Here is a 10,808-nt window from a genome sequence, read left to right as displayed (position 1 = left end):
ACCTGAGAAGTTATTTAGTCTAGTCCTCTTATTTCCAGAGGAGAAACCTGAACTTGCCGCTCTACATCACACAGCAGCTCTACCACAGAGAGTAGGAATTGAGATGTAATCCCTGGTTGTGTGCCTCTCCTACGCTAGGGCCTTAAATTATCTGCACTAGGGCTAGAAATCAGGGAAGGGCATGCCAGTTAGAAGAAACGTGTCTTGGAGGGGGAAGGGACAGGGAAGACAGTGACAGCTGTCACGTGTTGTGGGGTTGAATTGTGTTCCCTTCTCCCTCAGAAGGAACCAACCGCACACACACCTTGATTTTGAAGCTCTCGGCTCTAGAACCGTGAGACAATACATTTCTGTTTAAGCTACCTGGTTTGTGATACCGTGTAATGGCAGGTTACAAACCAATACAGCACAGAACTTGGACGTGCCTATGGAGAGGCGGAAGGACCAGTTAGAGAAGCAAGAGAAAAAAAGAAGAGGCTCACATGATGAAATCATGGGTGAGGAGAGAGAGATCTGAGCAGAGAAACCAAGTGGAAAGCAATAAAAACGAAAGTGGAGTACATTTCTAATTTTAGATGGAGAGCCTATGTGTAGAAGGGGATCTTGGAGAACTGAGCGGTTACAGAGGCCACTGGAGTGTGGGTGGCCCTCACCATTGCTGTCCTGGGGTACCTGGCACACTCTGGGAGGTAAGTCCTTGAGATATTAGTTGCTCCAGGGAACCCAATAAGCTTGAGGTGTCCGGGGAGCTCAGGCTCACAAAAACGTAAGTATCAGTCCAGTCCAGTGGTTATTATGTGCATATGCTCTGGAAGCAGATTGCATGAGTTCCAAGAGTACTTTCGCCCTCACTAGCATTCAGCCTCTGTGCCTGAGTTCATTCCAAATGGCCAACGCAGGGATGCAGAACCCCTCAAAACCACAGCCACTGCTGAGCAGGATATACAGGCCCCAAGAACTTGGCAGGTGAATACTGCCCTTGAGCAATATCAAGCCTGCATTCTGCTCTCACTATACCCGGTTTGATTTGTTCAACGTTGCTTCACGACCAGGGCATTGCAGAAGTCCAGACAAGAGTGTTCCCAGCCAAAGACTATGGCGAAACTCCATGTGAAAACCGTGGTGAAATCGGGCTAAAAGGGGTCGTGCATGTGGATGACAAGAAAAAAAAAAAAAAAAGGCAAAGGAAGCCCTCTGGTCACCAGGATCCCGCCCCCGCCCCTGCTCCCGCATTAATCCTTGCCCGCCTAGAAGTCAGCAAGGCAGGCAATTGGGGGAGGAAAACGACAAAGGGCGTCTGCCGGTCCTCATGGCAACGGGACCCCAGGGCTGGCCGGGCTTCTAGGTTGAAGCTCTACAATATACCCTTTGCCCTTCCACAGATTCGCTATGAAATCGAAGGCAGGAGAAGCGACTCTTCCTGAGTTTGCTCGCCGCCTCCCTGCACCCGCCAGCAGGCAGCCCGGCACGCGCGCACCCAGACGGGAGATGGGCGCGCGTCGGGGGCGGGGCTTGAGAGCGGAGGCGGGGCCTGGGGCCGGGGCGGAGCCAGCGGGGCGGGAGCGGCTGGCGCACCCGCAGCAGCTTGGCTCCGCGGCGGCTGAGGCTGGGGCGCAGCCAGGGCGCAGCGACTACGGCGGCGCCCTTAAATAGCATCCGGAGTCGGCGCTGGGCAGGCAGTGGGCTGAGGTGACAGCCGGCGGCGTAGCGGCCCGGCCAGCCGAGGAGGTGAGTGCTTTTGCCGCCGGGAGCCGCGTTTTTCCCGGCTGCGGCGCCGGTGGTCTCGGCGGAGGCGCTGGGCTGAGGCTGCTCCGCCGGCCCGAGCCCGGGAGGCGACGGCCGCGGCGGAGACGCGTGAGCCGCCCCTCGACTCCCGGGGACGTTCCGCTTTTCCGGCCTCTGCCCTCGGTTCCCCTTCTCCCGGCAGCGGAGGCCTTCGGGCCGCCAGAGCCCGCCGCCGCTTCCTGTGCCTGAGCCGGGGATGCCCGGCCGCCGTTTCCCGCGGGCTGCGCGGGCGCGGGGGCTGGTGCACGGCGGGGTCCGGGTGACGCGCGCCGCGGGACCGGCCTCTGGTTTGTGTGACGGCGGGGACCCGCCCGTCCCGGAAGCCGGACCCCGAGCTTCAGATGCGAGGGATGGTCCAGCGGGGCCGGGGCGCCTGTCCCCGTGACAGGGTTTTTGAGGCGCATTCGCACCGCGCCTGAAAGCGTCGGAGCCGGAACGTCCTGCTACCTCGGCGTGATGGTGGCCCCTGCGCGGAGCGCTTGTAGGAGGGTCGAATGCAGCCTCAAAAGCCGGTTGCTAAAAGGAGAAATTCTCGCGGTGTCTCTGGAGGAGTGCCCATAGCCGTGTTGGAGTCACTGATGTAAGAAGCCTGGTGTTTTTTTGAAATTAGGAAGCAGCGATGATATCTATCGTCTTGTAGCCTGGGAAAGTGGTGGTAAAGGACTTGAATGGTCACGTGGACTAGAACCTAGAGACCGACACTTATCAGTGTGTATTTACAATCGCAGATCCCTTCCCCACCCCACCTACTTATAAGGTGATGGAGCTTAATTAAGACCATTGTAGATGTGCTGTTTGCCATTTAAAGTTAACAGTTCTGAGCATCTTCTTGATACAGGAGCATCCAAAGTGCCCCCCGACTGTCACTACCCTTTCTTTTATTTTTCGTCTTTGCTTAGCATGAGAAAAACATGAAATGTCATAGTGTCTGACACAAATTTCACCTGTGTTTATCTCGGTGTAAACAGTTATTTGCTTAACACAAACAAAAAGTCAATCGAAAGTTTCTGGTTGATTCTGCATTTTCAAGTGGCCATGGCAGGTTCAATGGGCACATTAGTGGACTTGAGGAGGTGGAACTTTTAAAGGAAATCTTGCTTCCCATCAGCATGGAGCCGGTCTTCTGAGATGAGATGTTCTTTCTTGCCTTCACTCAACTGGGAGAATCCCTTCCCAGTCTGAAACTTGACTCCTTAGTTGTGAAAGGTCTGCGTTAAACGAAAGTCTTTCATGAGCTAAGATTCTAGGACTAGGAAAAAATCTTCAAAAGTAGCCAACCTCATACCTCCCTTCCTCCCTTCAAATAGTGTAGGCATATTATAGACCTCTGTTTTATGCATTTACTGTGAACAGAAAAAAACTTTTTTTTTTTTTAATCACCCTTCCCTCACAATTATAAGCATTTTGACTTATTTCCTTCCTGGCTCTGTTATGCATATTTTGGCAATATTTTCATTATTATTGCAGGCAGCCTGACTCAAAAGAGATCTCTGGGCTTTTTCACTTGGGGTGTTTAAGAGATAGCTAATTGTGACAAGTGCAGGTTGGGACAGGTTTCGGTTTATATCATAGAGGTATTTTCCTAGCTACCTCTCTTTCAGATGAAGTTTGAAATAACTGAAAGCATGCTCACATGCCACAGGCCTTACTATGTCTTTCGTTTTTGATGGTAGCTGGCTTGTGGAAAACGGTTGTGTTCAGAGGAGGGGCTGGGGAAAGACCAGGTTGTTCTGTCATCACAGCTGGGGATTTCTCCTCTTTCCCTTCAAGTTTCACTTTTCTGGAAAGAGCAAGACTATAAGAATACTAGTAATTTCTAGATGTTGAGATTCCATAACCCGAGATGAATATGTATAATTTTTAAGGGCAGTTGCTGAATGTATTGGGCAGGTTTGCCTCATAAAGCATGAGCTCATTATTCTTCTGCACATACCGACTTTCGTATCCAAATACTGTTAAGTTAGAATCCATTAATAACGTTTTATGAACAGTATTGTTTGGATGATGCAATGGGATAGACTCTTGTGTTAAAAAATACAGAGGAACTTCCTTTAAGGCAGCTGCAAGCTATTGGTATCCTGTGGCCTTACTTGAAATCTTGGGATCCAAGCCTTTCTCTCTCGCAGGCAGGTTCGTCAGGAGGTAGACTGTAGGTGCACAGTGTTTACTGCAGGTGGTCAGTCCAACTTGGCGGTCAGACAAACCCATCAGGATCATTTGTCTTTGGCACTCATGCCTAGAGACACAGTCTCCTTGAACAGAGCTGATCTGAAGCTGCACGTGGTTAGGTTTAATTTTCAACATTGTAGTACTTGAAGGGGCTCTGAGAGCTTTTACAGAAACACGTTTGGAAAACGCACAAGCTAGAAAGTGGAGGCAATTTACCAGTGTTTGTGGCTGCAACTCCAAGATTGTCCTTTTATCTCCAATTCCTTACCGAAAATGCCCAGATGACAGCTCAACAGGAATTTCTAGTTTGTGTGAGCCCAAAGTGATACATAATTTGAAAAAATTGACAAGAGGAAGCTATTGTGTAATCGGTGGTATGTTACTTTCTCTGCTTTTTCTTTACATCCTGACGTTTAGAAGTTCTTGGCTGAGTTGTAGACAATATGGAATTTGGTTTGTTGTAACTTTTGTGCAATTCCAAGGACAGAATGAAATATGGAGCCTTTCTTGAAACATGGCTGGCTTGGAGGGAGGGCACATTCTTTGGACGGAAGCTTAGGTGTAGGTGAGTGCTCTCTTCCCCTGTGCTGCCTGCCTAGAAGAATGCATTTGGCTGGAGGCACAAAAAAAATCTAAGATTTCAAAACTGGTGGCTCTGTGTCAGTACCTGGGCTAATTCTCTTTATGAGAATTTTTCAAGTTTTAAATGAAATTTGAAAGCTATCTAACACCTAATTCAAAACCATTTGCCTCAGAAAACCTACATATGTGTGTGTATGTATATGTATATAAAATATAAAATTATAAAAAGTTTAGCATGTAAATGTGAAAGTATTTATAATAGGAATATATGCTTTTATAAGAATTATATTAACATAGGAATATTATATATTATATACTTTTTACATTATAACACGAACCTCTGCTTCTAGAAAATTTGGGAACTATAAAAAAAGGTCTTCAAGAGAATAGATGCTATTAACCTTTTTGTGTATTTCCTTTTAGTGTTTTTCTAAACAACTTTTTTTTTGTACTTTAAGCATATAGTTTTAATTGAAGATAAAAATTTTGATGATTTAAAAAATTTCTTAATGTTTTTAAAAAAATTTTTTTAACAATTTTTTTTTGAAAGACAGAGAGAGAGACAGAGCACGATTGGGGGAGGGGCAGAGAGCGAGGGAGACAGAATCTGAAGCAGGCTCCAGGCTCTGAGCTGTCAGCACAGAGCCTGACGCGGGGCTCGAACTCACAAACCAGATCATGACGTGAGCCACAGTCCAACGCTTAACTGACTGAGCCACCTAGGCTCTCCTGATAGTTTAATTTTAATCACCTAAGTTATATTGTGAGCATTCTTCCATGTTGTTACCTTCTCCTCCAAAACTAAGTTTTGAGAATGGCTGCATAATGTGGTGTAAGGGATATGTTCCAATTTACTTACCCTTCTCCTGCTGTTGGATATTTAAGAACAACTGCGTCAGAACGGTTTGCCAAGCCTCTTTTGTATTTAATGTATCTTTTGGAAAAATTAAGGTGTGTTCTGCTTTAAAACTGTTGACACTGGCAATGATTTGAAAATTATTTTTGTTAGTGAATGGTTTTAATGAACTTTTGGGTTCATGTGTTCTAGTGCAAAGCTGTCGATTTTTGGATTTCATGGTCTGGAAAGATAAGTGGAAAAACTGAGGGCATCAAAGGAGGAAACGTGGATTGACATTTATACCATTTACTCTTTCTGGAAGGACTTCTGATAAATGTATTATCTGTCCCTTTGCACAGTTTTGGCGGAGGAAGAAATTGGTACTTTCCCCTCAGGTTGGTTGTGAGAGAAATGTGCATATATCTAAGGCCCAAATACCTCGAACACCGTTTATTCTTTAAATAACCAGAGTAAAGAGAAGGTTGCTACAAAGACTAGTTTCTCCCTCAGGGCTCAGCCGTCAGCTACAAAGCAGGGTCTGTGAGCTGACTGAGGCAGTGGCCACAGCCCGGCAGGGGCAGGCTCAGGAAGTGAAAGGTGATGATAACAGCCAACAGTCCAAGGTGCTGTTCTCAGTGCTTCTGATATCGTGTGAATTCAGTTAATCCTCCCTGCAAGGTAGGTCCTGCTATTATCCCTGCTTTACAAAAGATAAAAGAATAAGGGCAGGAATGAAGTTGCCCAAACCAGGATTTGAACCTATACAAGTCAGACTTCGGGGCCTGAGCTCCTAATTGGTTGGCTCAACTGCCTCCCTGGAGCTTGAAAGGTTCTTAGCCCAGGAGTGTCAGCAACGTTCCAGGTTACCTAGCTAGTGGCAAGACAGGACAGAAGTGGTTCTTTTTCCGTGTCGTTGTTCCTTGATATCTCCTGGCCTCACTTTTACACTCTGTCCTGTACCACCAGAGCACTGAAATGACAACAAATTTTGATTCAGCTTGCTTCAGTGAGTGACAAGATCACCTGGTCCAGAGCTATGACTTTCTAGAGAATTAAAGAGTTAAAGGCTTTGCCTGCCCTTGGTCGCATTAAGACTGGTGAACCGTCGAGGTGCACGGTTAATGCATCAAGTGTGTGGCAGGAAGAGAAGGTGTGGCTGGGAACAGGGACCCACGCTCGGCAGAGATGGTCGAGCCACTCACTTAAGTAAGAGATTGGTCTCACCATGGCACATAGGTTTGCTTCCTGCTGTGCATCTCGGGTTACTTTTACCAAAAATAGACTTTCTCAGCATGTTAGAGACAAGAGAACAGAATTGTGAGTTTTCAGGGTTTGGAGGCACAGTGTTATATCGCCTACTGGATACGGGTGCCTTTTTTCTAGTACAGTTTTAGGCAGAACCCCAAGGTATGGAATAAAAGCAGGGCTGCTGTGGTTGAAGGGGGCAGGGGCGGGAACCCCAGCTCCCACATATATACTTGCTTCCTGAGTCACCTTTGTCTGCGGCACTTCTAAATATCCCAGGCTCCCTGAACATCGAAATAGCATAACTTGCTCCCTTGCAGACACAGTAATCGTTGTGCAGGTCATGGGTGATTTAGCCCAGGTTACACAACCTGTGTTCCCCTCTGGCCATGATACCCAGTGGAGTTTGTTCCTGGGTCCCGGGCCTGTTCGGAGAATGACCAGATCTCAGTGTACTTCTTGTTTTGTGCCCTGCAGTCGACCTATCTTCACTTACTCTGTACAGTATTGCACAACATACACCAATTTTTCCTCAACGTCACTGCCCAAACCATAGCCTGTCACCTCTCTGGTTGAGACAGTAGAGACCCCTCGTTGAAAAAAGAGGGAGAGAATGATGACTTTTCTTAATGAAGAACTCTCTGATTGAATCCCTCTTCTGCCCAGAAGCCTTCCGGGGCTCCCTCTATAAGGTCCCAAGTCTTTATTTAGCTCGGCTCTTGGGAGCTTCTAGAGTCTGGTTCCAACCTGCTGTTTCCTGTGCCTGTCCCAAACCACCCACATCCTGGGACTTTTGGAAAGCAGACTCTGGGAGCACGGGATTGCACCAAGGTCTCTGCATCCCAAGATTCTATCCGTGAGCTCTCTCTTTGGCCTGAGTGGCCTTCCCATGTCCTGGAAGGGCCTCATGGACCCTGTGCATTTACTGTGACCTGTCTGCAATGACATTCCTCATTCCAGCCTCCTTCCTCGTGGACCTGCTCCTCAGAGACTCTGGATCCCTCACTGGAACCCTAGGCTAACGTTCAGCTGGCTGAGATGCGCCAGCAGCCGCAGTGGTGGTTAAAATGCTGAAATTCTCCCATATTGGTTAGGAATAGCTGCTACTCCAAGTGCCCCACCCCTAATGCAGATTCTGAAGGGTTGGTGCCTGGTCCATCCAAAGATCTCCTGAACCCATTCTGGGGCAGTGGCCTACTTCTTTCTGGATCGGTTGATACCTGGCTGTACTGGTTATTCGTGTTATGAATGGCACCCCCCTCTCTCCTTCATTTGCCTTTTCATGTGAGCATATCTTGCTTCCTCATATAGACTCCCCAGCCGCATTCTAAGCTCTGGGCATGTAGGAGACCTAATCATTATCTTTTGCATGTTTTCAGCAGCACTTAACGTGGCACCTTAACTGCTAGTAAACACTTAATATTGTCTGATGTCCAGTTGAGACCAGGAGACATTCAGACAGTCAGGTGTCCTGTAGAAGGGGATCGCTGACAAGAATATACATTTCAGTGTTCCAAATTTGTAAATTATGATGCTGCGCAAGACTGAGATCTTGCAGCAAAGATCAAGGTATCGAAAATCACTAGACCAAGCCTATGCTTTCGTTGGGTTGATCTTAGTGTTTAGGAGTACAGCCGTGGTGTCTCTTTCAGGGTACTTTCAGAGAGGTTTCAACAGCAGGTGGTTGTAGGCTTTGCGGGATGTGGAAGGGAAGCAGATCAGTGTCAAGTTCTAGATAATCTTACATAACTGTACCGTCGTCTTCATTTACCTGGTATTCCTCCTTAAAATCATACCTTGTTTCTGTGCTACTAGTGAAATGGTCAAATAGCTGTTTGTTCCTTCTGTAGGACAATTACCCACATTGTTCCTCAGGCACGCTTCCAAGGTGCCCCAGAATGTGGGGCTGGCAGGGAACGTGCCTGTCAAGCAGTCCAACCAACCACCTCATGGGAGGACGGAACCGAGATTCAGAGAGGTGTGGTTGAGAGCCCAGAGACAGGCTAGACTCTGAAGACAGAGCCAGCCTGTGCTGCCCTCTTCGGACAGGAATCAGAGATGAGCGCCATTGAGGCTGGCACCCCTCTAAAGTGTAGGCAGACTGAACATCCCTGGCCCGTGAGGCAGGGGCTGAAGCTTTGGGCTGCCGTGGCCCTGCAACCTTGATTCTCCTTCCTCCAGACTAGCTGGCCCAGCCCCCTCGGGCTCTCAGGCTTGGGCCAGGTGACTTCACTGCCAGTGTCCTGCCCGCTCCAACTCCTTTCCCTCACGGAGTTGTTGATTACCTCTGTCTCCCTCTTAGACGGAAAGTCTGTGTGCAAGCACTATTACACTGCCCCCTAGCGGCGGCAAGCTTTTCGGGGGGGGGGGGGCTCCAGTTGGCACTTGTTTTTAATGTTTATTTATTTATTTTGAGAGAGACAGAGAGAACGAGTGGGAGAGGGGCAGAGAGAGAGGGAGAGAGAATCCCAGGCAGGCTCCATGCTCAGCGTGGAGTCCGACTCAGGGCTCGATCTCACGAACTGTGAGATCAGGACCTGAGCCAATCGCAAGACTCAGACACTTAACTGACTAAGCCACCCAGGCACCCCTGCAATTAGCACTTTTATTTGTTGCCTCCCAGAGTCAAGAACTGACAGAGACTCTAGCCAGGCAGGTGCCCAGAGAAGCTGCAAGAACTGCTCAGTCGTCCCAAAATGGGGCCCATGTGCCCCGTGGCAGAGGTAGGCCATCCAGGGTGCAGGGTGGGTATATTAGAACTACTACAGATACTCATTTTTTAGCTTAAATTCATATATGTGTATTTTATAATGTTCAGAAAATATTTGCAAATGTCTAGAGTTTATAAATGTAGTTACATATTAAGAGGCATTTATTGATTAGTTTGGATGCATTATGAAAAGCTCAGAGAACCGGAAAATTAACTCCTTCTCTACCAACAGCATGGCAACATACCTCTGAATGCCACTTGGAAAAAAAAAAAAAAAGAGCAAGAGAACTCAGTTTGTCAGTTAAGGGGGAATCGAAACTCCTTTGCGAAACTAGGTTGTGATTGATGTCAAATTGGTCTCGAAGTGAGGTGGTATCTTATTGTGGTTGTGATTTGTATTTCCCTGATAATGTAGAGCGTATTTTCATGTGTCTGTTAGCCATCTGGATGTCTTTGGAAAAGTGTCTAGTTATGTCTTCTGCCCATTTCTTCACTGGATTATTTGTTTTTTGGATGTTGAGTTTGCTAAGTTCTTTATAGACTTTTGGATACTAACCCTTTATCCAGTATGTCATTTGAAGAGCCCAAATGCCCATCGAAGGACTAATGGATACAGAAGATGTGGTGTACATATGCAGTGGAATACTACTCGGCGATCAAAAAGAATGAAATCTTGCCATTTGCAACAACATGGAGCTAGAGTGTGTTATGCTAAGTGAAATGAGTCAGCCGGAGAAAGACAAACGTCGCATGATTTCACTCATATGTGGAACTTAAGAAACACAACAGATGAACATAGGGGGAGGGAAGGAAAAATAAGAAAAACAGAGAGGGAGGCAAACCATAAGGGAGTCTTAAATACAGAGAACAAACCTGAGGGTTGCCGGAGGGGAGGTACGTGGGGGGGCATGAGCTAAATGGGTGACAGACATTAAGGAGGGCACTTGTTGGGATGAGCACTGGGTGTTGTAAGTGATGAATCCCTGGGTTCTACTGAAACCAATATGACACTGTATGTTAACTAACTTGAACTTAAAGAGATAAATTTAAAAATTTTTAAAAAGTGGTCTTGGACTTCAGGAGAGTCGTGTTAAATCCAGAGTATATTTTGACTTTGGACCCAAAGCTTGAAAATGCAGAAGCCTTAAAATCAGGACAAAGATTTTATTTTATTTTCTGATTTATTCACTACTGTGTCTCCTGAGATGGGAGCAATGTTTGATATGGAGTGCTCTGTAAATCTCAGACTGAACATATAGACCTTCCTTTGTGTGACAATCAAATATCATGCTGGGTGTAGCACCTCGAGTCAATATTTAGGTTGGCTTTCTTTGTTGAACGTTTACTGACTTAGCAGGAAGCAGCATGTGGATGTGCTAGTCAGTTTTACTACCCGCAAATCGTTCCCCAAACCGCAGGATCATAGCGCCGAATGGGCCTCAGAAGTGTCACCTGAATAGTAAGATGTTTGGGATTTGC

General features: G+C 47.1%; 1 protein-coding gene across 5 annotated transcripts in view; it reads left to right on the top strand.

Annotated features, from left to right (window-relative positions):
* Positions 1–1,588: 1,588 nt before the first annotated feature.
* Positions 1,589–10,808, top strand: part of ACSL1 (acyl-CoA synthetase long chain family member 1) — a 72,856-nt gene continuing 63,636 nt past the window's right edge. For 3 of the 5 annotated variants that reach the window (XM_025933083.2, XM_025933082.2, XM_086703200.1), the window contains exon 1: positions 1,589–1,728. The gene's annotated coding sequence lies outside the window, so the exon portion shown is untranslated. Of the gene's footprint in view, positions 1,729–1,758; positions 2,366–4,102; positions 4,329–10,808 lie in introns of those variants that run through there. The other 2 variants (XM_086703199.1, XM_086703198.1) reach the window with 2 other exon arrangements.

This window comes from Puma concolor, chromosome B1 (genome assembly GCF_028749965.1).
Source record: "Puma concolor isolate L17-30 chromosome B1, mPumCon1.1.hap2, whole genome shotgun sequence".
Classification (NCBI taxonomy): Eukaryota; Metazoa; Chordata; class Mammalia; order Carnivora; family Felidae; genus Puma; species Puma concolor.
The sequence above is the reverse complement of the archived record's forward strand: the minus strand, read 5'-3'. Positions and strand labels throughout refer to the sequence as shown.